Raw genomic sequence first — 26,443 nt, forward strand, 5'->3', positions numbered from 1 at the left:
ACGAAGTGTCGATCAAATGCTATTTTGGTCATGGTTGTTGTGAATAGATAAAGCTATGGCTATGTGATGAACAAATTAGTGCCCAACAATCATGGGCGACAACGAATGCCTGAGTGATTTTAATCTATATTTACCAAGGATCTTATCAGGATAAAAAAGAAAAAAATGCTTTACTGTACATTGTGTCCAAATAGCCCTGGTGAATGTTGTATGTTACTATATCCAATGTTTACTCTGTCATTTTATGCAACAGTGGCCTTTGGAGGGTTATTTTAGTTTTGGTTCCACATCCGTTGCTTCTGCTTCATGGCATGCTTTTCTATGTATAGTATACCTCATCATAGCAACATGTCAATAACATAAAATGTATTAGTAACAGTTCTAAACAATTCAATTGAACTTGTTTGTTTGAATTATCGTGCTATTTCACTTTCTCTCTGGCAGCAGCTCAGTGGTAAGCCTAATTTGTACACCGTCGTGTGATGGAGTATAAATTAAGCTGTAGTGATCTTGCTGCCGTGGCACATCATGGCTGAATGAATACAAAGGAAACCCTGCTATATCTGTATTCCCACCATGGCTGAGTGTGCCGTGAGGAAGTGTGCGCTGGTCCCCATTACCGTGGCAGTGATCTGGGCGGCCTTTTAAGTGCTCAGCCCACAGTTTGGTCTCTCTTCTCTCTGCCACACTGGAGTTCACTCTAGAGATTGCTGTTTCAGCAGTGGTGGGCCACCAAAGCAAGAAAATTGCTACCGCTGCGATATAATCACATTTCCTCCCTAAACACAAACAAGAATGTGGAATATGGTATTCAAATGAGTGCTGTTCTAAAATTACTCCCAACCGCCACTGCTAAGTTTTTTGTTTTGCTAAACCAGGGCACGACACACCTCCTATATGCCCTGTGGATGTACAGGCTGACAAAGCTGTACATCCACGTGCCTTCAGTTTTAAAGTCATTAGCCTACCACATGGTCTCTAAAAAATGTTTGTGTCTAGTGTTTCCCTCAAAAGTGTGTGTGTGTGTGTGTGTGTGTGTGTGTGTGTGTGTGTGTGTGTGTGTGTGTGTGTGTGTGTGTGTGTGTGTGTGTGTGTGCGTGTGTGTGTGTGTGTGTGTGTGTGTGTGTGTTTGTATGGCATGTGCACACCAGGGAGTTGCCTTGAATAATTTGAGATTTACACAAATGTAAAGTGCATTATAAATAAAATCCATTATTATTATTATTATGGATTCTAGGTCCCATGGCAACGTACATTTATTAAACAAAAATACATAATTTTCATCCCTGTTTGGTGCCACTTTGTATGCGCATGCATGCAGCCTACATAAATGTGCATCTAGTTAAAGGATGTGCAAATATAAAATATTTCCAGTGCTTTTGTTTGTTGAAGGTGTATTGTGTATGTTATAGGTAGGCTATATGCTTTTGAGTACATTTTCTTTCAACCTCTGCTCCTGTCTAATACAGTATTGTCAAATTTAGCCTCCCGTGAAATACCTCCACTGCCCCACCACCACCATCACTAACAAAAACAGTCTGCTACTGTCACTGACAATTAGCCTATGCATGTTTCACAAGAGATGGACTTGCTTCAATGAAAAACAACAGAGATTGCAAAGGCGTGAAGCTATAGGGCATAAAGCTTAATGTAATACGGATATACCATCTTAATAATTAAACATGGTCTTATTTAGTTACTGAGTAATATTCTAACTTAATGATTCTAACATTAATTGTTGAATTATTAGACGTTACAAGTACAACCAACCCTGGCCCAATACTTTTTTCATACTGCGACACCCATTTTGATGCTAGGGTATGAACATAAAGCTTAATGTAATATGGATATACTATCTTAATAATTAAACATGGTCTTATTTAGTAACTGAGCAATATAACCACTTAAACCCCAGCATCGGTATTGTGGGAAAAGCTTTCGCTGAAAATAGCAGATCGACAAGCGTTGTGAGCTTGCTTGTCGATCGGTTATTTCCAGCATAATTAAGGCTTTCCCCACTATAACATACTAGTATTGAGCCCTGAGGGACTCCACTGTTACCCATATAGGTTTTAAGCATATACAATAAGGGTTTAAGTGGTTAATGTGATATGGATACAATCTTAATAATGAAACATGGTCTTATTTGGTAACTGAGCAATGTTATAACTTAATTATTCTAACATTAATTGTTGAGTTAAGTACAACAAGCGACCCTGGCCCAATACTTTTTTCATACTGCGACACCCATTTTGATGTTTATGTGACCAGAGTGTCTTTCCTTCGGCTGTGTGAGAGCAGAGCTGCAGAGCAGAATAGCCCAGGCCTGCCTCATTTTCGCCTGCCGGGTCAGCTCCACTGTGTTTCAGTCTGAAGCCGTTGGCTCCTTTCTGAACCGTTTGGCTCTTTCTCCACTATAGCAGAGCAACCCCACAATCTAAACCCCCCCAACTTGCTCTTTCAGCTCGTTTTTGAGGGGATTTATCAACTCTTACGCCCGCGTTTTCAACACACATCCGTCATTGGGGAGTTTAAGGACCCGGTTGCCAGGTCGGACGGACGTTATAACGCGTTTTAGAGGCTAAATTTACAGTTTAGAAAACAGCGGTGTGGAGGAGGAGATTCCATATTAGGAGCACAGAAGAGAAGGCACCCCTTGTGTGATTTGGAACCTCCGGTAAGCTGTTTCTTATGTTTTTACCGGATAATATCGATTATAAATCATGCCCCCGTGTGTATTAATTCAATATCATCACATGTTGACGGTCTGGGGTGATTTATTGCGACGTTTAGTGCGTTTATTTTGATGTTTTCTTCGGGAGTGGGGGATGGGCAGCGTCAGGCAGCGCGTGAGTGAGTGCGCGCACTAGGCATGGGCGCGTGCGTGGGTGTGTGCGCGCGCGCGGGGCAGTGTGTATGTGTGGCGTGGTGTGTTTGTGTATGTGTGTGTGTGTGTGTGTGTGTGTGTGTGTGTGTGTGTGTGTGTGTGTGTGTGTGTCTCCACACTCCTACAACTTCTCATAGTTGTTGTCAACAGTGGTGGAACAAGTACTCACATTTTTTTTACTTAAGTAAAAGTATGAATGCTGTAATGTAGAAATACTACAATGCTATACAAGTCTGGAATTCCAAATTTACTTGAGTAAAAGTACAAAAGTGTTGGTGTCAAAATGTACTTAAAGTACTGAAAGTAGAAAGTACTCATGCAGAATATCCCATTTCACAAGTTTTCAAATGCATAGAATGTATACAAATCTTTGTAAAATAGCAGATCTACAAGCTCGAGCTTGAGCTATTTTCAAATGGCCGAAGTGTATAGGGCTGAATGTGGTGAATGTATGTTTTGTAATAATAATCATAATCTACAAATTAACTAGTACCTAAAGTTTTCAAATAATTGTAGTGGAGTAAAACATACAGTATTTGCCTCTGAGATGTAGTGGAGTAGAAGTAAAAGTACTGAGAATTGGAAATACTCCAGTAAAGTATAAATACCTCAAAATTGTACTTGAGTACAGTACTTCAGTAAATGTACTTTCCACCACTGGTTGTCAAGTATGTTGTGCTATGGGTACTTTTTCATGTTTTACACGGGTCTTTGCTGACTATATACATCAGTGAATATAATTCTATACAGTAGTTCTACCCATTAAACTTATTTTTGGTAACTGTTAACATATATATATATTTTTTACAGCATATAGCTTCTTATAGATGCAGTGTAAACCAACATAACATACCTATTAAACGGGGGTATTTGTAAAGTTACGTTGAATATTATGCTGTTTTTGTTGTTGTTGTTTTTGTTTTTTTCACATTATGCCACAACCTGAATCAAAGCTTACCAGTGTGCCATGCAGCTGGGGGAGGGGCTCTCTCTCACACACACACACACACACACACACACACACACACACACACACACACACACACACACACACACACACACACACACACACACTTGCCAACCTTGTGAAGCTCAACTCATTGACATAATGTACCAGTCAAAGATAAGCCTTATTTGGTTAACTATGTGAAAGCAAGTTGGAAGATATGAAAATCCATGGTTTCACCATGGCAGATGCTCTATTGGTTGTGTTCTGGATGTACCATGTCTTCTTTTTTCTTTTTCTTTTCCATTATTGGTTTAAATTAGTTAAAGTAAAACTCAACAACTTCTATTTGTAGTAGATACCTCCTGTTACCTTGGTTTTCAATTTCTCCCTTTATTTCCCACCTTGTGTTGTTCCTGTTAAAGTCTTATTACAAAAGTTGGCCTACATGGAAACATGTAGTTTTAATGATGGTTAAATCACACTTTATTTATAGGCTATAGCACATTGCATACAGCACAAGTGCAACTCAGTGTGTGCTTCACAGAAAATAATTGACATGTTTTCAAGTTGAGCCTGAAATACTATATCATGTAAGGTTATTATAGATTCTCTCAGTGATTGTTGTTGGAGAATGCTTGGCTTTGTACTTCTCATACTGTATATCCGTATCAGTTCCATATAGGAGAGCAAACCTAAGATTAAAAGTAATGCACAAAGCACAGGACAGATTGGTTCTTTAGCTTCTGTTCTTCCGCTGTGTCTTCAGAAATTAGGTTGCTGTTATGTTAGGTTTGTTTATCTCACTAATTACTTGGATATTAACCTAATAATTATTGTGGTATTATTGGTTATTAACCTAGTATTTAACGGGTCTGCTAAAGTTAAACAATGGCTTGTATGCCTACAGGCATCATCAAGCTTGAACACTAGCCAATTTGTGTTGTAATATTGAGTAGGTTCACTGGATAACTTTCATTAAGACTTTCAGCTATTGACATTTTTTTAAGATCATTACATTACGGTCATTTAGCAGATCATATCTTCAATGGTCCAATCTTTTCACAAACCTCCATGTCTAGGTATATTTTTAGCAATCCCAAATAAGCAATTATATTTTTGTTAACTGATATTTGAAAGCTAAACTGGAGAAGGGACGATAAACGTTATTATCGTTTAGCACGGGGGGAAAATACGCTCACGATAATCATATCGCAGAGATATCGCAGTCTGTCATACGCTGGACCTGAATTGGTCCCCTCAGAATATGGATGCGGGGGGGTTAACAAAAATTGCATTTTAAGAGTTTTAAGCATTTTCTGATTATCGCGATAATATCGTTAATCGCAATTATTTTGGCCACAATAATGGTGACATGACATTTTCATATTGTCCCATCCCCAAGCTAAACAGAAGCATTTTGAAGCGTCAGGAAGTTGTGGTGTTTGTAAACAGTGGAGGAGAAGGGACCAAAAACCTCAAGGACCTTGTTTTCCATCGTAAATAAAAGTCATCCCAGTCATGTCAGTACTGAGTAGACCCTGAATGTTGATGCTATGGAGATATGTGGAGATATTTCTGTTTGTGAAATTAAAACTATGAATAATTGAAATATTTGGTCTTATATGACCTCTTCTACAACACCTTCATTTAGAAAGCCAAACAGGATTTGTGAGTCATGCAATTTTGAATTTACGTTTCTCACACACACACACACACACACACACACACACACACACACACACACACACACACACACACACACACACACACACACACACACACACACACACACACACACACACACACACACACACACACACTCTCTCTCTCTCCCGCTCTCTCTGTATCTGTCTCCCTACCAGTGCAGTTTTTGCTACCAATGTTACAACAGAATAATATACAGCAATCCTTGAGTGGAGTTAGATAACCAATAACTATATGATTCACTGGCCATTTTGAGTAAACTGATGTTTGCATTTTCTCTGAATTTCATAGTTCAGTTAGTGATAATCAGCAGCCCAGTAGATGGTTAGCTTTAGGAAGAATGTATACAGTAAAGTTAGATTACGATGTGTGGTTTTTAGTTTGGTTGCTTGCTACCATATTACTACTGATCCCAAAACTATACTTGGAAACTACACTCTGAAAAGTTTAATCTGTATTTCTGATACAAGATCATCATTGTGATATTTGTAATTGGAATATAAAGATATAGATGCATTTAGTTTATTCTAAGAAGCAGCAAGGATATGAGATTAGCTTATTTTTTTACTGAACACTGCGTTATTTTTACACTCCATTCCTGTCTTCTTCATACGGTCGTCTCAGATATCTCATGTCCAGAGTAACGCTTGACGTTAACCTCTGAACACAAACTGGGCTATGTGGTTAGTTATGCAGTAGTTGGAAGGCGATTCACGTTATCTACACACTGCGCACGTTGATCAGTCAGACACACCAAATCAGTGAGAGGGACAGCGAGAGAGAGAAGTGTAGTAGAGTAGTACAGTTATGTAAGCGGTGCTCGTCAGCGTTGTGGGATTGGATGTGTGGGGGGAAGGGAGGGGGAGGGAGGGATCAGAGGAGAGAGACGTGGAGTGAAATGCAGATGGTGTTCCAACTGTCTGAAGTACAGCTCATTTCTGCTTCGGTGCACGGGCCGTGTCTGACGATGAAAACTACGTTAGGTTTATTCATTAATAATAGTTTTGTATTATTATGGATACATAAAATGAGCCCCGTGTTTTGAACACATTCCAACATCCGTGTGTACTCTCTCTACACATTTAATTTCAGTCGAATATGTGTAAACTTTATGCAGCGTGTGCCTTGTTACCATGTCAGCACTATGCCAACCCCCCCCCTCCCTCACCCCCCCCCCCCCCCTCCTCGCCCTCACCCCCCTCCCTCTGACTCACCCCAGACGAGTGCAGAGTATTTTGGATGCATGGTTAACCTTTTACCTGTCACTATATCCCATTTCCCAATGTCTCTGTCTATGACTGATAACGGCCACCTTTGGCACACTTTACTTTACAGTAAAGATAAGATAAAACCTTATTGATTTCCTAATTCCTTGAGGGAAATTCAGGTGTCATAGCAGGAACAGAAGTGAGAATGAAACAAGAGATACAGGTTAAGAGAGTCAAGAACCAATCCAAGAAAAGTAAGAATTAAAATAAACTACTGAGCTGCTGGATGCCCTAGATATCGACACTGGATCTGTAAACGAGCAAACATAATGTAGTCTCTCAATAAATATCAATAAAGACACCGTATATGAATGAAAAATTATATATAATTCATATGCCACGGCTTTAACATTACAGTATATAGGACAAACAGAAAACGCGCTTCATGATCCGCATGATCGGCTTGCCTGTTGTTGTCTGGGATAGTGCGAACCGATCATAGACAGTAAAAAGGATGGACACAGTCACGCCCATAGATTCTACAGACCGTGAATGAAGCCTATTTTTCAGCAATTTCAAATCCGCCATCTTTCTATGTCCAGAAAACGGAAATGAATGCTATTGGTTTGGACCAGAGCGGGGGTGGGGAATTAATGCTATTGGCTGTGTAGCTTGTCAATCAAATCATCACAAGGTAGCCCCTCCTACAGCATACCCTAGTACTTTATCATCAATTTTAAACTAGCCACTGGAAGCATATAGTATTTATGACGATGTTTATTAAGGTAATAAAATCAAGTATAAAGTTCGGCAAAAACCCATCCGTTTGAATGGAGAGTATTTCTTTCTCACACCAGCAGGGGTGAAACAGAGAAACTGCGGGCAATTTATATGAACTGTCACTTCCTATTCACCTGTTTCCTAGGCTGTGTGTTTTCCACCTCCTGTCGATTTGATCCAATGAAATCCAATGAAACTGGTCAGATGACCAATTGATATCCAATGAAATCGACAGGAAGTGGAAAACACACAGCCTAGGAAACAGGTGAATACAGCCTCAATTTACAACTCAGAAGCTGGCCCCTTGGCGCCGATAAGCGTGTTCAGGTAATGGTTCCCAGCATTAATAATCGTGTTGGTGAAATAGGCTCTCTCCCTCCCCCCCTTCCCTCTGGTCTGACGTCAAACACAACCTCCCTCTGTCTCTCCCTCCTTATACTCTCCCCTCTCTCTATACCCCTACCTCCTCCCCCTATATCCCTCGAACCCTCCCACTCTCTCTCTCTCTCTCTCTCTCTCTCTCTCTCTCTCTCTCTCTCTCTCTGTCTCTGTCTCTGTTGTTGGGGACCTCGATCTCCAGTCCATACTGTATGGTCCTATCTGCCCTCCACACAGAGACACAAGTAACATGAACTTTCTAATATGTGGCCCTGTCATTCGTGAGACAGTTCATTGGCACACATGCCCGTTATATAGGGGAGTAGAATTTATTTTCTGTCTACAATTTAGGCATAAAAGCAGATGCTCTCTCATCCAGAGCGACTCACTCGGGCGAAATCAGAATAAGTAAGCATGATCTCTAGTCAATAAACAACAAGGTAAATAGTCACATAAATAGAGAGTGCAGCGAGAGCAAAGTAGTGTCCTGAAGAAACTCTAACTTGTGTCTTGAGTGTAGACTGCAGTTATTCTGAGTGCTCACCTTTTATCCGGGTCTCGTCCAGGGCACACAGGGTCACTGAATGATGATTATAAATCATTCAGTGATCCCATCGTCTTTCACAGTCACCGGATTTCAACTCAGCTGTACACCCATGGGATATTTTTGTTAGACAGTCCTGCCCACCACCATCAAAATACCAAATGAGGGTGGGTCTTGTGTTTGAATGGTGTTTACATCCCTCCATTAGAGGTCTAGATGTACGTATGTATGGTGAATTGAAGCTGTTCTGGTGGCTTGTGGTGACCCAACTATACTTTGGGCCTTCGCTGTGTTTCTTTGTTGATTTGCGCTGGGTGCAAAATAGGGCACTCTATGTTTAGATTTTCCCTCAATGTGTTACCCGTATCTATGTACAGACTCTGACTATCAACAATGAATGAGAATGGATATGTGTATGGTCTATCAACAGTGAATATGATAATGAATATATATAAGAACAGCCTTCTGTTCAAGTTTGGCAACATCCTAGTAGTCTATGTGCAAGTGCTCCATGCACAATTCAGTACTAGTAATCAACAACAGTTGGTAACAGACAATGCAGATCTTGAAGTTCTCATGTGCAAGTCAGGCTTGGTTGTGGAGCCTGATGGCTACTGGCACAAATGACTGGCCAAGGCGCTTTGTGGTGTGCCGTGGGAGCCCGGGGGATGAGTGTGGCTGAACATGCTACTCATCTTCGCTAGCTCATTGTAGAGGGAATGGCAGCGTGAAGTCTGTTGAATGTCAGGGTCTGAGTCGGACATTTGCGATCATACGTACAGAAAACCTCCATGTTTACAGTGCGTGTGTGAAAAGCACTCATGATGGGGCTGACAATGGAGGAGTCTTTGGGGAACTTCTGTAGGTGTCGCTCGAGTTGAAGTGGAAGTCAGAGGTGTAGACGGTGAACAGGAAAGCATGGTTCCTTGGGGAGTGCCGTGGTTGCTTACCAGCACATCTGACAGGCTGTCCTCCAGTCCGGTGTACTGTGGTGTGGTCTGCTGGGCCTGGCGAGGTAGTCTGTAATCCAGGTCATGGTCCGCCTTCATCGCTTGAGAGCTTCTCAGCTAGCTGGCTGGCGTTGAAGGTTCTGGAGAAGGCCAATCATCAAGAAGCTAAGCCTTGGAGAAAGTTAGAAGTCGCAAAAAAGAGAAGCTAGAAACACCGGAGAGCTATTAAAACATGCAGCCTCACTATTGACGCCTCGTTTCCATTCCGCTTTATGTTCTATGGGAACCTCTGTGATCTCCCATGTACGTGAAACGTTTTTTTTCCCGTACAGAATTTGCCTCAAGCTTTTTTTACAGAGAGATTGTATTGCTTTGTGTACTAGGAAACAAGCAGAAGATGCTATTTCAGTCGATTCAGTTGCTTGGCTGTGTTAATAACATGTTTTATTTCAGGTTCTCAATTTCACTTTATATTATAATAAAAAATGGTCATTTAGATTCATCCGTATAATGAAAGCATTTCCTCGCGTTTACAGTAGAGGGAACATTGCGTACTACACACAGTTCAATGGAAACGAGGCGTAAGTCTGCTGAAAGCCATAACCGTTTTCTGCAATCACTCATTGTTTCATACTTGTCACCAGCTAGCTACATTTCTGACCACCAGGAGACTGGGAAAATGAAATTGCCTCAAGGGCGTTGTGGAGGGTGGCAGAAGTCGGCTGTCGAAGTGGCACCAACCATGTTGGTGGGCTGTGTTGATTTCTGTTTGTACTCGGTGCCAGCATCTGGCATGTGTCTTTGTATCCGTACAAACAATTTAGATATTCAAATACAAACACGCTTGATTGATATTTGAATGATTTTATTCATTAGAAAGGGTACACATTCTTTCTAAAAGAGCCAGATGATTTAACACCAAAATAAGGGTGTGTGTGTGTGTGCTTGCACACACACACACACACACACACACACACACACACACACACACACACACACACACACACACACACACACACACACACACACACGCACACACAGAGAGAGTTGACAGCCGTCATGTGGTGTGTGGGGCTACCCCAGGGGTCAAGTTCAACATTCTAAAGAATGCTCCTGTGCTCAGCGCCCCTCCCCCTACTCCAGCCACTAAGGCTTTGAAGTTTACAGGCCTGTAGTCTCTCCCTGTCGCTGTGCTGCTCGCGGCAGGTTGGTTGTGCTGCTGGGGCGTTGTGTTTGTACTAGTGATTTGCAGTACGTCTGTCTCGTGGCCTTGAGCGGCAATTTGTCACAGTTTTCAACTGTGTTCCATGTTTTGTTTTGGGGTCTAGATATTTTTGAACCCCAGCATCCATGTTCTGGGAGGAACATTAGCCAAAAAATTACAGATCGTTGACAGAGTAGACAGAAAAAGCGGTGAAAGTACAGAGACGACTTAGTCCAGAGTTTATGAAGTGTAGAGGGTTTAAGTGTTTAAAATGGTTGAAGGTCCACTAGACCAGTGGTTCTCAAACTTTTTCGTGCCAAGGACCCCCACATAGACACTTATTAGACCGTGGACCCCCATTTGAAAAGATAAGCCAGGGACCCCCAGTGATTTCAACCATTTTAATTTCAAGCACCCCCAGTTTGACATGCATTAGGGCTACGGACCCCCATTTAATGGCATGTATGTCTCTGGGACCCCAATTAATATTGTAAAATGTTAATTTAACTCTGAGAGTGTACACTCTCAGAGTTACAGACCCATAAGGGTCCATTTGGTCCCTGTCCATCATTTAGCTGGGGACCCCCTGGAACCCCCTCAAGTACCCCTGGGGGTCCTCGGACCCCACTTTGAGAACCAATGCACTAGACCCCAGCATCCTGGTCAGTTTTCTGTGCAAACACTTGTTTCAAATCCTTAGTGCAAAAACACCCAATAAGTGGCGTGCCTCATTTTGGCTTAGATGAATTTAATTTTGTAATTGGCTGGCTTGCTGACCCCCCCACCCCCTACATGTGTTTCTCAGATGTGAGATTACATGTGTTAATGCCTGGTGTTTCTCTATAGGCAGCTCTCCACCGCACCGATTTCGGGCCGACTCGGCGTTGGGAGGCGTTGGAAAGCGTCTGCTGCCGATAAAATTGTTGTCGGATAGCGTTGTTCTGTCGGGTCGGGACCTCTATCGACCCCTCAATGAGAAACCGAACTTGCTCAGTCGGTCCCGACTAGACTAGTGCTAAAAAGGCTATGTTTTGGTGCAAGTGAAAAAGCTCCGGTGTTGCCAGATTCCATCAGTGAAAGAAGCGACCAGGTCTATGAAAACAAGCCCAAAAGAAGCAACCTGTTTCACCACTTGAGCCCTATTAATCAGCTATTTTCAAAAAGAATCTTGAAAGCAAGCCCAAATAAGCAACTTCACTTCAGAAACAAGCCCAAACAAAAGCAACCTGCAACTATGAATATTTACAAGCGAGGTCTGCTTATAATAAGCAGACCTGGCAACACTGGCAAGATCTTGCAGGCCAGTGAAGGCATTAGCACAACAATCTGCTCATCGGCCGACTGCTTGTGCTGAACTAAATGCCAACTTTTGCCAACGGACTACCAGTCTGTTGCAGTCTGTTGTGGTCTGTTGTAGTCTGTTTGGTGGAGAGTCACCTTATCACAGACTGACCTCAGGGGATCTGTCCTGCCCCCTCCGTTACATTTACTCCACCAGTGACTGCGAGAGTCATACTGAGAACAGTGGCATATCCTGAAATTTGCTGATGACACAGTGCTTATAAATCAGGACACAAGAGCAGCATGGGCCATCTGAGCATCAGCTGGTGGTTTAGGATTACTGTGGTGTAGCATTGCTTTGCTGCATACAGTATGTGTGTCCAAAACTGAAGATATGTCACTTCATTTTAGGAAGAAAGCTAAATCCCTGCGTGCAATGTTTTCGAATTAGAAAATATGTTGGAAGCTGGAATTGTCTGGGACCTGTATTATTTTTTTGTATTTGTGTGTAGTTACTGTCCCTATTTGTATTAAAGGGATATTTCACTTTAAAAAAAACTTTGGGTCATTTTATCGTCTACTCAGGCTTTTGTGAGCCCCCCAGACCGTTTTTAAGTTGTTTGATTCAGTATTTAGATATTTGATATTAATTTGATCACACACGCCCCCTTCCTATACAAACCCATTATAACTTCAAACTACATTCATCAAAAACACCCGTCCTTGGTTCTGGTGACTCATACCGCCCCCGTGTTTTTTCGATTACTTTTTCGTTTATTTTATCTTATTTTTATTTTATTTTATTTTTTTCATTTTCCAAAAAATATATAAAAAATACATGAAAAAAGTTATAGAAAAAACACCCCCTCGTGTATTAGGAGGGCAGGGTGAGTCACCAGAACCAAGGACGGGTGTTTCTAATTGTTGAAGTTTTTTTGAAAAAGTGAAAATATCCCTTTAAGGGCAGATTAAAAACAAACAACAATAAACATGTTTTGAATTAGTTGTAATCAAATCAGTGCAGTTACCAGTTCTGGAAATCTCAATACTTGAAAACATGAGGTTACTTGCGTAAACCTGGTTCTCACAAATATTTGAAAGAGAACAAAATCTTCTCAACAATATTGTGAAAGTTCATTCAGCAGATCTCTCATTCTGAAGTGAAATCCAGATCATCATAGACTGCCCGCAGGCAATTAACAGGTCATATCTCTCATTTATATGAGCTACTGCAAACCTGCTGAACGGCAAAAGAAATTGCCACCATTCCCATGTCATTGGGTGTACTTAACATTGTTCATTATTGTCTTCATGTGTTCATTTAATGTGTTTAAGTTTTCAGTATATCTTTACACATGTGTTTTATTTTTTTTATTGTATTTAATGCCTTGCTGGGATACCTCTGGGAAATATGAACCACAGCTTCCCATGTTGGCAAAGTGCCAACAGGAAAGGCTTTTCCCCTGTTGGCTGTATTTTGTATTGTTTACAACCTTGCCACTTCTTGGTGGAATGTAGAGGTCACTTTTTTTTCCTGTTTGCAAACATTGCCCGTGTAAACAGACATTTTACAGCTTCAAAATAATACATGTAAATGGCTTTTCTGTCGGGTGCCATATCGAAAGATCACACTATACATTTCAAAATCTGGTTTGCATATTTGGCTTAAATCGGTGTACATTTGGCTTGTTCAGTCATAATTCCCCCATTGACTCGGTTAAATTAAGTAGCCTATATCGCCAGCAAACAGGGAGCCCTGGGCACCGTCTCTCTGAACCTCAGCCTGTGTGCTTCATAAGAAAGTGAAAGCTCCATTTAGCTCCAGCTAAATGTCATGGGATCACTGCACTACACTGGTGCAGGCGTAGCCAAAGCCCAGCACTGCTTCAAAGAGAGCCATGTGTTTGCCTGTAATACAGTGTTAAATCCGAAGACCCAAGGCTTTGGTTAGGCTTGTTCCATATGGCCTCGTTTAGGCTTGTATTAAAAGAAGACCTTGATCTGGAAAACCTTTTGGATTTGTGGTTTTAACATGTTGTTATTGATACAAGCAATGTATGATTCGAGATTATTATGGTGGTTATTGAGTGATAAGCGTGTGGGTTATAAACTCCCTGTTTTCTATGAGGGGATTTTTTTCCCTTTTACATCTTGTGGAAGGGTGGCAGCATTTATGTGGCCCTCTGAAGAAGCTGCCTGTTGTGTGAGATTTGGATTACGTTGGCTCTCGTTGGGAATCATAACATAAGAGATTATCAAGGTCTAATAATGTCCTTTTAAAATGCAGACTGGGTGAGTGTGGAAAGAACAAGAATTGGAAGGTGAGAGGGACATTCTTACCAGTTTAAAAATGATTGTCGTCATTCCCCAGCAGGATAAGGTTTTCACCATATGCTGTCCCGCTCTATTCAGTCCACAGTTGATAAGACCAATTCAAGCTAAGATTAGGAAACATATACAAGATTTACAGCCTTAAACATATTTTTGTATAATTGTAAAAATGTAAAAAAGAAAAAAATCTTCAAGTGAAGTGTGGGAAACCTTGATTACGTTACGTGGCCGGCACAGATAAAAACGTACAAATGTAGCTCTGCCTACTACGTATGCTGAGAGGGAAAGAGGGAGAGGCTGCTTCCACGGCGAAATGACTCGCACTCGGCTGGATGTCATGGCATTTGAAAGGAAAACGGATTGACTAGAAACATTTTTTTTTGGGGGGAGCAGGGGAGAATCTATTTGTGAAGGTTGCCCAAATAAATTCTATTTATGGAAACACTGGACGTAGATTTGCATCCAGTTGGCCTATATGTATGATTTGCAATACAGCACCTTCTGCCCTGCTACTAAAGGGCTTTACAGACGAGAAGCGACACAACACCTGTGTTCTTGCTTGTATCGGCGGGGTTGCACTGCACTTCTGATGGGAATATATAGACAATCGCTCCACAAGTTAACGGCAGCAGATCTCCTCCTGCTTCAGCTGTGTCAAATCACTGTCGGGCGCGTCGCGTTGTAAAACGTTGACCATAATCCAGTTCTTGTTGTGTGCGCGTGAAACGAGCTCCAACGTGACAGTTTAACGGTAGTGCACCGGCTTGTGGCTTCGCCTGTCAAATTGCCCACGCCTCCCTATCTGCCCGCTCGCCTCTCATTGAACATGAATTATTATGCACGTCAGTCGCTCCACGTCTGAAAATCCTTTTAATTGTTTGGTGTCTTACACAGAAACGCCATTTTACAGAATAAATTGATGATTTAGAACACAAAGGTTGCATAAGAAGTAGGGGTGTGCCGATACACTAATTTCACGAAACGATACGATACGATATTTGGCTCACAACTTCGATACGATTTCGATACGATACGATACGCACTTTTTTTATTATGAAAATATATGGAGGAGAAAAAAAGAAAATGCAAACAAATAATTCTGTTTTTGCATTATTCAGACATGCAAACTTGTAGCTTTTCAGCTACAATAGCCGTTTTGAATCCAAATAGTATGACACCTGACCCGAAAAAAAAACATGTTGTCACTCTTTTCACTTCGGGGCCGTTTGCATGCCTGATTATTATGATTGTAAAAAAAAAAATTTTTTTCCAAAACAATATTTTTTTTTTCCAAAACGATACATATCGTCGCGAAAACGTATCGCGATATATCGCGGGACGATATATCGGCACACCCCTAATAAGAAGTTGTGTGTGTACATGTGTGTTCGCTTGTGTCGAAGGGTTGTTTGAGAAGGTCTTGGGGGGCTATGAGTTGGGATGTATTTTGACAACAAGCTTTAGAAAGGCGGTACAAACAACAACATTGGTGAGATTAGACTACATTATGTTTGTCTATGTTAGCTGTTTGCAGAATGGATAGAAAATTGTTCTTGTATTAATGTAGTTCTCTTCTCAGTCTCTTGTTGTGTTTGCTCTTTTAGACCCATAGAAAGTGAAGAAATATTTTAACTAGAGAGGAATCAATGTTGAGCGACTGCCAACTGCATGGCCTATTTCTTGCCTTTAATGTTCCCAGAAATGCGTTTTGATGGGCTGTTGATGGGAGATTTCGTCCAGTGTTGTTAGTGTAGCTTAGTTTAGGCAGAGGACAGTTTTCATGAGTGTTGCTTGATGATGATCAGGAGGAGGTAGTACGGTTACATGAGGGGGTCCAATGCAGTGGAAAACCTAAAGTAAACTGAGTATAGTAGAGTAGAGGCATGGCGAGCCGGTTCTATGTATGGAAAAGTGACATAACTCATGCCAACGAGGTCTGTGATGTGTGCCATCTACCATTCGCCTACTTGGACCAGGTCAGTCGAGGCGTGCCCTTTGTGCTATTTTCAGGACTTTAGCTGGCAGAGGCACACCCAGATAGATGTCGCACCAACCCCCTTTATGTTATGCTTGTTTATTACGTTTTCATACAAATCCCTCAAGCTGAACAAAATCGTTTAGTAAATTTGTATGCACATGCTAACCCACATGTGAAATGCTTGTTTCCAACAAAACTGTTGCGCTTTACTTGGTTTTGTTTTTTCAGCTAATATGCATTTTCCTTGTTTTGTAGGCTATAGGTCTCAAAGTCAGTCATGTATTTGCTTACCATTTAGGCCTATTGTTGAAACGGAATAAAAATGATCCTTGAGTGCTTTATTTTTGTTTAAATGAAATGAAGATCATTTTTAAACTAAAAATAGTTTAATCAAACTTAGAAATGTTCATAGTCGAAATCGGTGGAATTGTTTCTTTGTTGGCCTAAACAGCAGTGTGCAATCTGCGTGCTATACAATCAAAATTAGGTCAGATTAGCAGCACAGTTGAAAATCTGGAATGGTTTTATTCAATGTAATTCTATTTCCAAAGTTCTTTGTCGGCTGAATTATTGTGAAATTGAAATGCGCAAACTCCGCAAAGGAATGGATAAAAGCACTTCTGCCTCATAGTCTATAATGGCTGTGAAACATTTTATCATGCTTATTGGCTTGCTCGTAGAACTAGAAAAGTGCACTCCTCAGAGCATAGATCTCCACCAGGCTGGGTTGCCTACCCAGGGCTGTGTCAGCTGTCAGGACACAAGGAAGCTGCCGGGCAGTGCCGGGGTAATGGAGTTGGTACGACAAACAGTGCAACTTTTCATGTTTGCGGTGGCCCCTATGGGCAGAAGCTAAAGCGCTTTTGGGGGTGCGTCCCTCAACATCCAATTTGGGTATGATTAGATGTTGTGTTCAAAGATTTGTGGGTATGGCCTATTTATTACAAACAAACTAAAAACATCATATATCATGAAGGCAATTACAGGCAAATCGTACAGAGTATCAAAACCTGTTTAACGGTCAATGTCGCATTTGTACCTAATTTGGTAAAAAAAAAACAATCATGTTTCTGCAACAAACATTTTAGCATTTGTGGCACTCCCTATGGGTGGAAGTGAAATTGCATTTAGCTCGCTGTTTACAGGCCCCTCAATGTGAGATTCCAATTTGGGGTATCTGACTAATAAATGGTGATCCAGACAGAGTACCTGTATTGATTTGTGTGAGTTTTGGACAAAATCTGTTTTGAATAATTTGGGGCGCAGGTTCTTCCTTGGCCTATTGGGCGTGTGCCGTGTGCATGCAAAATTTGGCGTACTTTGATCAGTTCCACAGTGAAAGAAATTATCTGAACGTACACACACACACACAGAGGGCCGAAAACATAATATCTCTCTGCCTTTTGGCCTGGTGGAGATAGCAAAGCTTCCAGTGTTATCCTACTATAATTCTAGTAACCTCTGTCTGTTGTGGTGAGTAGGTGAGTACGTGAGTACGTGAAGCTATACCCGGTTCTCCTCAGTGGCTGGACCAATTGCTCTGATTTTGCACACAGCCATTGACCATTACCATCTGAACGTAACTGTGAAGCCCGTTTTTCAATTTCATCAAAGCTCAGCTTCTTATTAGCGCTTTTGTGTCAAACAATGTCGCCATGGTTACGGGCCTGCCCAGCTATGGGACGAACTTCCTCCCGGGTTGCCAGATCATGTGCGCATATCCCCCCACGGATGCGTCGACCGGGTATGGTCTAGTAGAAACTAAATTAAAAGCACTCATGGATGATGAAGAGAAATATTGACATGAGAAACTCTTGTTTTGTTCAAAACAAAACAAATCAAAACTCTCCTCATGTTGCGTGCAAAATGAATAAATATGTATTGTTAAACATTTATTATTTGATGAAAAAACAATGAATGGCTGATTATTATAAGACAAACAGGCCTAGCTCCAGACATTGAAATTATGCTTGAAAAAGTTATCCCATTTGTGTCATTTTAGATTTTTGCATTGACTATTCAAAAATAGCAGATATACGATAAGCTCACAGCGCGTCACTTCGTGCAGGGCTGCGAGCTCGTACATCTGCTATTTCTGATTTTTTTTTCTTCTGAGAAGTGTGAGAACTACAGATTTAGAAGGCATTTGTAGAATCGAACCACAGGTCCTTAATGGGTTAACCTGCTGGCCACCAGCCCTGAAGCTTCCATCACCAAGTTGGCAGAACGCCATGGTGCAGAATGCACTCCTGCTAAATGGAAGAGAAAGAGGTTATTTGATATTTCCTAGTCCAGCCCATCTTGCAACTAACTGGGCCATGTGTACTCTGTCCTTCTCGGGTCACAAAAACAAGTCAGTCACATGCGTCACGCCATTGACTGTGCTTTGCGCAGGTGCATCTCTTTCACCAAAATCCTGTGTGTTGTCAAAGGCAGACTATTAGATGTAGCCAAATGTAACATTTGTTTATTGCGTTGCCTATATTGGTTTCCCCGTAATGTTTATGACGTTAGGGGGGCACGAAGTTGGTGCCTAATATGGCTAATAGTTTTACGTCCCGGTTCGAAGAAACTTTCATGCAACACACATTATTTTCAGGCCTTGTGAGTTGTGACTGTCAAAAATATTGGACAATGTAGCTTTAACCCATTAACACCTGAGATACGATTCTACAAATGTCATCTAAATCCTAACACTTATGTTGCCATAATATTAGTGGTGCACAAACTCTTTCACGTCAAGTACCCACAAAATGATATGTATTTGGCCGCGGACCCCCATCTGAAAATATTTTGTTGCAGGGCAGGGACCCCCAGAAGCAAAGATTTGAGTAAAAAATGTTTGATTTAAAAAATATATATATTTAAAAATATATTCAAAGATTTTCACACATTTTCAAGATTTTATTTTATTTTCTAAAACAGCAGATCTACAACTTGTATATCTGCTATTTTTGAGTTCCCGGTTTTACTGGGTTAAAGAACTAATTGGTTATGTTTAACATCAATAAATAGGGTTATCCTAGGGTAATATTGCACCTTTCCACAAAGCCAGTCGATATACGTATACCAGTAAGACTCCCTAATCGGGAGATAAGCGACCGTAGGTCACATGTATACAGAAGAGGGCTGTAACGGCGATTGGTTCCTAGTTGTGTGGGCAATGTATAGTTTTGTTTGGTGGTCTAAGAAATGTGGTGGCAGGCATGTTGATGACATGAGTGTACACATACTGTGTAGTGTGTAGCAATTTGCGTGTTTTTAGGGGCAAAACTGTAGGAGTAGTGGGCAAAAATGTGTTGTGAAAAGCGGCCTGAAGGTGGCGCTAGAAGAGGGCCATGTGAGAAATTAGGGGTGGGGTGTCCGCGTTGCCTTGGCGGACGAATAGGTACCGGCCGCGGCTCTCCCGGACGCTCCTAGCCCGAGTTACGGCATTTTATGTGAGCTGCAGTGGCAGGGGGTCCTCCACTGGGGGCGCCACCACTTTTGCATCCGTTCTGGAGCACCAGGAGTGGGTGGTCCCCGGGAATGCCCCGTGAGCAGCCCCGTTGGGGTGGTCATTTGGTAATTTGTCCACATGTGGTCATTTTTTACACTTGGGGGTCCCCGAGGCAGCTGGGGGTCCCTGGAGCTCCGGGGGTCCTTGGAGGGTGTAGTTTGGCAGGTAAGGAGTGTGTGTGCAAAATCTGGCATGGATCGGGGCAACGGGTGCGGAGATATGAGCAGGGCAAAAGTGTGACGTGACGGAGGGACGCACGGACACCTGGAGCAGGTTTCTATAGTAAATGCGACCTACGGTCGCAATCAGTATTCTTCAGCTGTCACACACATCATAAAAATCACACCCTGTGTGAAGGTAGCGGCGCCTTTGAATACATTATGTCATCGATATGTGTTTATAATGTGTTTATAGCCATGTGTCATGTGAAGCTTGACCAATCACTTTGTTGACGGGTCTGACCAATCAGAGCGTCGACGACAGATAAAGTTAAATTGAGGATCTAACTTTAAATAACTTACCTAGAAGGAGACTTTAGCCAAATAAAAATATATACAAAAAAAAACATGAGGAAATAAAAAATAAACCTTGACATCATAGTGATGTCATGAATAGTCCCCTTGCCTGACAAATCACAACCTTGACGGGCCTGACCAATCAGAACCTTGACGGGCCTGACCAATCAGAACCTTGACGGGCCTGACCAATCAGAACCTTAACGGACTCTTGGATTCTCGATCGTCTCTATCAAACCATTCTGTCATAACGGATGACTGGGTCCCGAACTCAGACTTTCTATACATTCACCCTTCATCTGTTCTTGTATCTTTCTCTTTCTATTCGTCATATTAACTTTAAATAACTTACCTAGACGGAGACTTTAGCCAAATGAATAATAAGAGGAAGTCATTGTCATCGTTTATATAGACATCGAATTCTATATTCATGACATCATAGTGATGTCATGAATAGTGACCAATCACAACTTTGGCGCACCTGACCAATCAGAACGTTGACGCACCTGACCAATCAGAACGTTGACGCACCTGACCAATCAGAACGTTGGCGCACCTGACCAATCAGAACGTTGACGCAAAAGCCAGGCATAGAGGGCTAATATCCGCTCTATACCTAAAGGTATAGAGCGGCTAGCGCCGCTAAAAATACACTATGATAATGATGCGTAGGGTCCAATGCCGGCAGTGACCACAAGGGGTGTAATGCTGACATGGCAATGTTAGCTGTTACTTGTTGAAGACAAGCATGCTAAAGTGTTTTGCCAGCCCAACACTGAACATTGTTAGCCCAGTCTTGCAAAGCCAGGCATGTCTCCACAATTTATTGTTCAAACGGTGTATGCAGTAGCCATGTTTGAACTTATTGTTTTTTACCATAATAAACCTACTGCTACCACTTACATAAGGTAGCCTAATTTTATTTTATCTTTATTGTTTTTTATTGGCCCTTACTATTACCTGTTCTGTCTTTCGTTGTGGCTGTTGCTACCATGACACCTTAATTTCCCCCCGGGGATCAATAAAGGTTTATCTTATCTGTCGCATCTTATCTTCCTGTGGTAGCCTACGTGAACAGAGGAACATAGACACATCTACGCTTGATCATTTAAACGATTGTTGGTAGATTTCTTTTTTGATACCAAACGGTATCATCAATAATGCAAATACAATTATTTGGTCAATTATACAATAATGTTTAATTGATTAATTTAATTGAGTAAGTTCTTAACGGTTGATTAACCAACAGTCGAGTAATTGTTAACATCCCTAGTCCCTGTAGTTTACTGAGATGGTTAATGGTTACAAACTTAAAGTTTGTGCTTCACTTGCGAGTAGTGAATGAATCCATTGATTCATTACGATCAATGGATGTTGTTGGAGAACCTAGCGGAGTCAGGTTACCTATGCATGGCACAGGTACCAATACTCTATAGCTGTCGTTGTTCATTTAAAATAAATACTCCAAAACTTAAACTTTAACCTGAATCTCCCTGGTTGACATTTGGGCCAGACAAAGCTATTATGACCTGGTGACATTTTCTTTTCACATTGGCCAACTGTGATTTGCCTAGTCAGTAGGAAGAACTTGCAGGCTGGTTGTGCTAGGCAGCTCCCCTGTGTGAATGTGGACAGTATATCGTTGCCTTTAGATATTCCTCCAGGCTGCTGTAAGACACGTCAGCTGGCCTGATAGAATAATAGTCAAAGATGAAGGGAGAAAAATGACCATGATGGCACTTGTTTCCTGCATTTCAGTTCAGATCTAGGCTAGCCATGACCAAGGCATTACAAGGCCACTATGAATCTGAATACTGAATTCAGGGTTTCTCTGTGTATTTATGCCTTTAGTAATGCTATCCCTCCTCATTGTGTAAAAGTACCTGCAGAGTAGACAGGATCTTGTCTGTTTTAGGGAACAGGTAATATTGTGATTGTGCACCTCATGACATTGTGTTGGTTGAATTGAGGCTACCTGTCACATTGTGTGAACTACGTCAGCCAAGGTCTGCTGGGGCAATGTTTTAACTTAAGAACAAAAAAAGGAAAGAAGGAAACTTTTGACCCTGTTTTGGCTCGGCAGAACAGGACAGCATTGGTGGGTAATTCTCCAAAGGGAGCAGGTAATATCTACAGCCATTTTTCAGGAAACTGCACACAGAGTAGCAGATAGCAGAGACGGAATTGATCCGGAATTGATTTAAAAATTGAGGGGGTCACAGTTGCTACAGTCATAAATACTTCTTTTAGATACCCCTACCTATCATTTTGATATGTCCCTCTACATAAAGGGGTTGGACATGATTTTGGTGACCCCATGACCTTTCATTTGAAACAAACCATACAATTTCCACTTAGACATAAGACATCTCAAAATCTAATTGACACATTACCATTAAATGTGCTGAGTTCTTTCCCCCCGGAGGATGAACCCCATGTTGGTGACACCCCTTTCCTCTAGCGCCATCGTTTGGCCAAATGTTCCAGTTTTATACAAGATACAAATTGCCATGGACCTTGCTGAGTGCTTTCACTTTTACTTTATTTCAGTTTAAATGTACCAATTTGATCCAGTTGGGTTTTTATGGAGCTTTTTGTACTGCTGGTTTCAAAGAGCCAGCAGTACAAAAAGTTCACTTTGTTTTCAAAGATTGAACGGTCTTGTTTCGATCCTAGCCATCCTGCAACACTGGGCCTGGTCATCACACACACAACCTGGACGTGAGCTTAATCAGACCCACCGTTTTAGTTGATTATTAAAAGAAAATATTAATATATATATATATATATATAAAAAACGTTTATCCAAAAGAATAACTGCTTCTGGATTAATCGATTAACCTACATGGGCCAGATAAAGTTGGTTATTGGTTCTAAATTCGGTTTGGATATATTCTCTGTTAATTGCCCAGCCCTACTCATGCATGAAGAACATGAGTGAGAAGCATCAGGTCAATCAGTTTCAGATGCGTGAAAAAAGGACGCATTAATAACTGATGACAAGTTGAAATGTGTCGACAATACACATGTATTTATCACGTGCATGCATGGCATACAATCATAGACCTTTGCATGGGTTCCCCCTTGGCTTAGGAGGGAGGACACCTGTATCTCTTATCTCCCCTTGTCAGCGGGCCTGACACAGTCAATTGCACCAATTACTATAGGAAAACCTGGTCTCCTGTCAAACCAAACGCCCTCCTTGCTTGGATCAAAATGACACTGAGCCGTTGCCTTCACTCTGCTGACAACTCTGCAGACTGCGGACTTGTGAACTCCATAAAGATCCCAATGAACCATTTAAGAACTCCCTGTAGCATAAAAACACAAAGCTACTAGGAGCTGAAGAAGTGGTGGTGGCAGAGTTTCTCTCATTTTTTCAGGCGTGATATAGCTGAGATGGAGCAGTTTCCTATTTTGAGATGGGGGTCCGCGGCCAAATACATATCATTTTGGGGGTCCTTGACATGAAAAAGATTGAGAACCACTGACATAGAAACATAGGTTTTTCATAAAACTGTTAGGATTTAAAAGACATTTTTAGAATCGGTAGAATGGGTTAAGCTGTAGTTTTCCTGGGAGAAGCTCTTTCCTCTAATCACATCCAGTGAAGATATGCAGCCACGTTCTCAATAGAACTGACCTAGACCTAACACAAACCTTCTCAAGGGGGTCGTTTGAATATAACTGCTAATCCAGTGTAAGGTTTAAAATGACATAAATTTAATCTGTTTAAGTGGAAATTAAACTCGGATTTAGATTTAACCAGGATTAATTGTAAACTAAATGTAAACTAGGTTTATAAGTGAGTGCAACGGGATTAGTACATTACATTGATTGATTGATTGATTGAATTTTTTATTAGGCAAAAGAATGTAAAACAACACAGTTACATTTATAATACTTTTGTCTAAAAGGTCCGACCAAAAAAGTCCTTGCGGACTTGTTTCCGTTGGGGTCCTTGAATTAATTTCATAGACATATATAGTAGCAACTAAACAGTTCAAAAATCAACATAAAAATACAGAGAAAAAATACCACCATGTACAAAAAAAAGTATGAAAAATAAAAGATGTATACAAAAAAAAGGGAGGGGGGTCGTCTGTCTACAGGGAAACTGCTCCTCTTTTGGCCTCCAGAAACATGAGTTTTAGGGCTGTTTTGAATGAGCCCAGCGAACTGCATTTTTTGAGGGATGGGGTTAGACTATTGCTATTCCATACCTGAGTACATGAGTTAATCCAGTTTTAAAAGTTAAACCATGTTGGAACAACCCAGCTTGTAGTCCTGTTGTTTTGGTAGCTGTTGAAATACTAGTGCGTTCTATATGCTTAGAAGCACTCGTTGCCACAGTAATTGGTGCCAAAATCAATATTTGAATGTTTCATTAAAAATGGGAGAGAGAGCAAGAGCAGAATGGGAGACGTTTCCCTCGCTTACAAGGTCAGGGATGAAGAGACGGTCAGATGGAGGGGGATTGTGGACCAGAGAAGTGACAAGGAGGGAGTGAGGGTGAGAGGGTTAATAAAGGGATAAATTACTTCTTTATCACCACTGAGGACTTCTCCTCAGTGGTGGAAGAAGTACTCAGATATTTTTACAAAAATACTCTGTCACAAGTAAAAGGCCTGTGTTAAAAATGTTACTTGAGTAAAAGTACAAACGTATTGGCATCAAAATATACTAGTACTAAAATGTTTGAAAATAGACGATCTACAAGCTCACAACGTGTTGCATTTCGACGCATTGTGAGCTTGTAGATAGGCTATTTTCAAATAGCCTATCTGCAAAGTAATTAGTAACTAAAGTTATCAAATAATTATAGTGTAGAGTAAAAGTACAATATTTGCCTCTGATATGTAGTGGAGTAGAAGTAAGTAAGTACAGAAAATTGGAAATACTCCAGTAAAGTAAAAAAGACCACAAAATTGTACTTAAGTACAGTACTTGAGTACATGTACTTAGTTACTTTACACCACTGCTTCTCCTAAGAAGTGGTCAGCGAACGAACACACCGTCAGCTGGCAGTAAGTCAAGTTACAAAAGGGGCTTTCCATGAAGAAAAGCACATGGTCAGGGCCATGCACAGGACCGAATTTGTTGAGAAATAGTCTTGTGTATGCTGCAGGCATACTGCAGTGCAGCCCGTTGGATTTGCTTGATGAGTAGCCTAATCAGATTGTCCAGGGATGTGGTCATTCAGCCTTTACTTTTTTTTGCATGAATATGGGTTCTTTTAGACAGATATACGCCACTAAGACGGACGTTGTACCCGAGACTCATTTCTCCCCCACTTTCAGTAATTATACTTATTTATCCAAAAGCCAAATTAATGTCAAAATGAATTAACCTACATTTCAAATTAGCAGAATTTGTATTGCCAGATGAGCAGAATGTAAGAGGGTTTGTCGCATTAAACACACACGACATGGACACTTTTAAACCATTGGTTCTCATAAGTGGGGTCCGGGGACCCCCAGGGGTCCTTGGCGGGGTACCAGGGGGTCCCCCAGCTAAATAAGTTAATATGGCGTCACAATCATTTTAACCACTTTAACCATTGTTGTATACTTTGGGCTATTCAAAAATAGCAGATATACAAGCTCATAGCGCGGCACCGAGTGCCGCACTATGAGCTTGTAGATCTGCTATTTTTGAAAATTTGTTTACATAATTTTATATATATTTATTTTTAAAGCCAACATTTGGAAGTCAAATCTTTGCTTCTGGGGGTTCGTGGAACAACATTTTTTTTTTGCGTTCGTGGCCAAATACATAATACATAATTTTGGGGGTCCTTAACATGAAAAAGTATAAAAGATAACCACTGCTGTAAACCATCAAAATATGTAGAACGTAACTACTAAGTTGAGATGGACCGATTTGATCCTGAACTATAAAATCCCCTGTGCTCCACGTTTACTTCATAAGTTGCTGCATAACATCACTTGGGGGGGGGATATGTTGTGTGAATGAATGAACGTTCTCTAATGATGTGGTGTTTTCTACCTCTCTGTCCCCAGACTGAAGAGGTGAACCATTGTCAAGGCCTCTGAATGAGCGGCGGTCACATGGTAAGACCATTCAGACCCCACAGACTGGCAGCTGAGGCCTTTGGGCTGCAGCTTGCTATTCAGTGTTGAGACACACTGACTTGCACTCTCTGTTTCACTTCATGTTTATTATACCACCATGGCCACGGAAAATACTAGTTACTGATTGGCTGTCAGGTGTC

At 41.2% G+C, this 26,443-nt stretch overlaps 1 protein-coding gene across 4 annotated transcripts in view; it reads left to right on the forward strand.

Moving 5' to 3' along the window:
* Positions 1 to 2,361: 2,361 nt before the first annotated feature.
* Positions 2,362 to 26,443, forward strand: part of tbl1xr1a (TBL1X/Y related 1a) — a 62,325-nt gene continuing 38,243 nt past the window's right edge. For 3 of the 4 annotated variants that reach the window (XM_084067619.1, XM_084067617.1, XM_084067618.1), the window contains exons 1-2: positions 2,362 to 2,677; positions 26,232 to 26,282. The gene's annotated coding sequence lies outside the window, so the exon portion shown is untranslated. The remainder of the gene's footprint in view (positions 2,678 to 26,231; positions 26,283 to 26,443) is intronic. The other variant, XM_084067620.1, reaches the window with a different exon arrangement.

This window comes from Gymnoscopelus microlampas, assembly GCF_963454915.1.
Source record: "Gymnoscopelus microlampas genome assembly, chromosome: 9".
Lineage (NCBI taxonomy): Eukaryota > Metazoa > Chordata > Actinopteri > Myctophiformes > Myctophidae > Gymnoscopelus > Gymnoscopelus microlampas.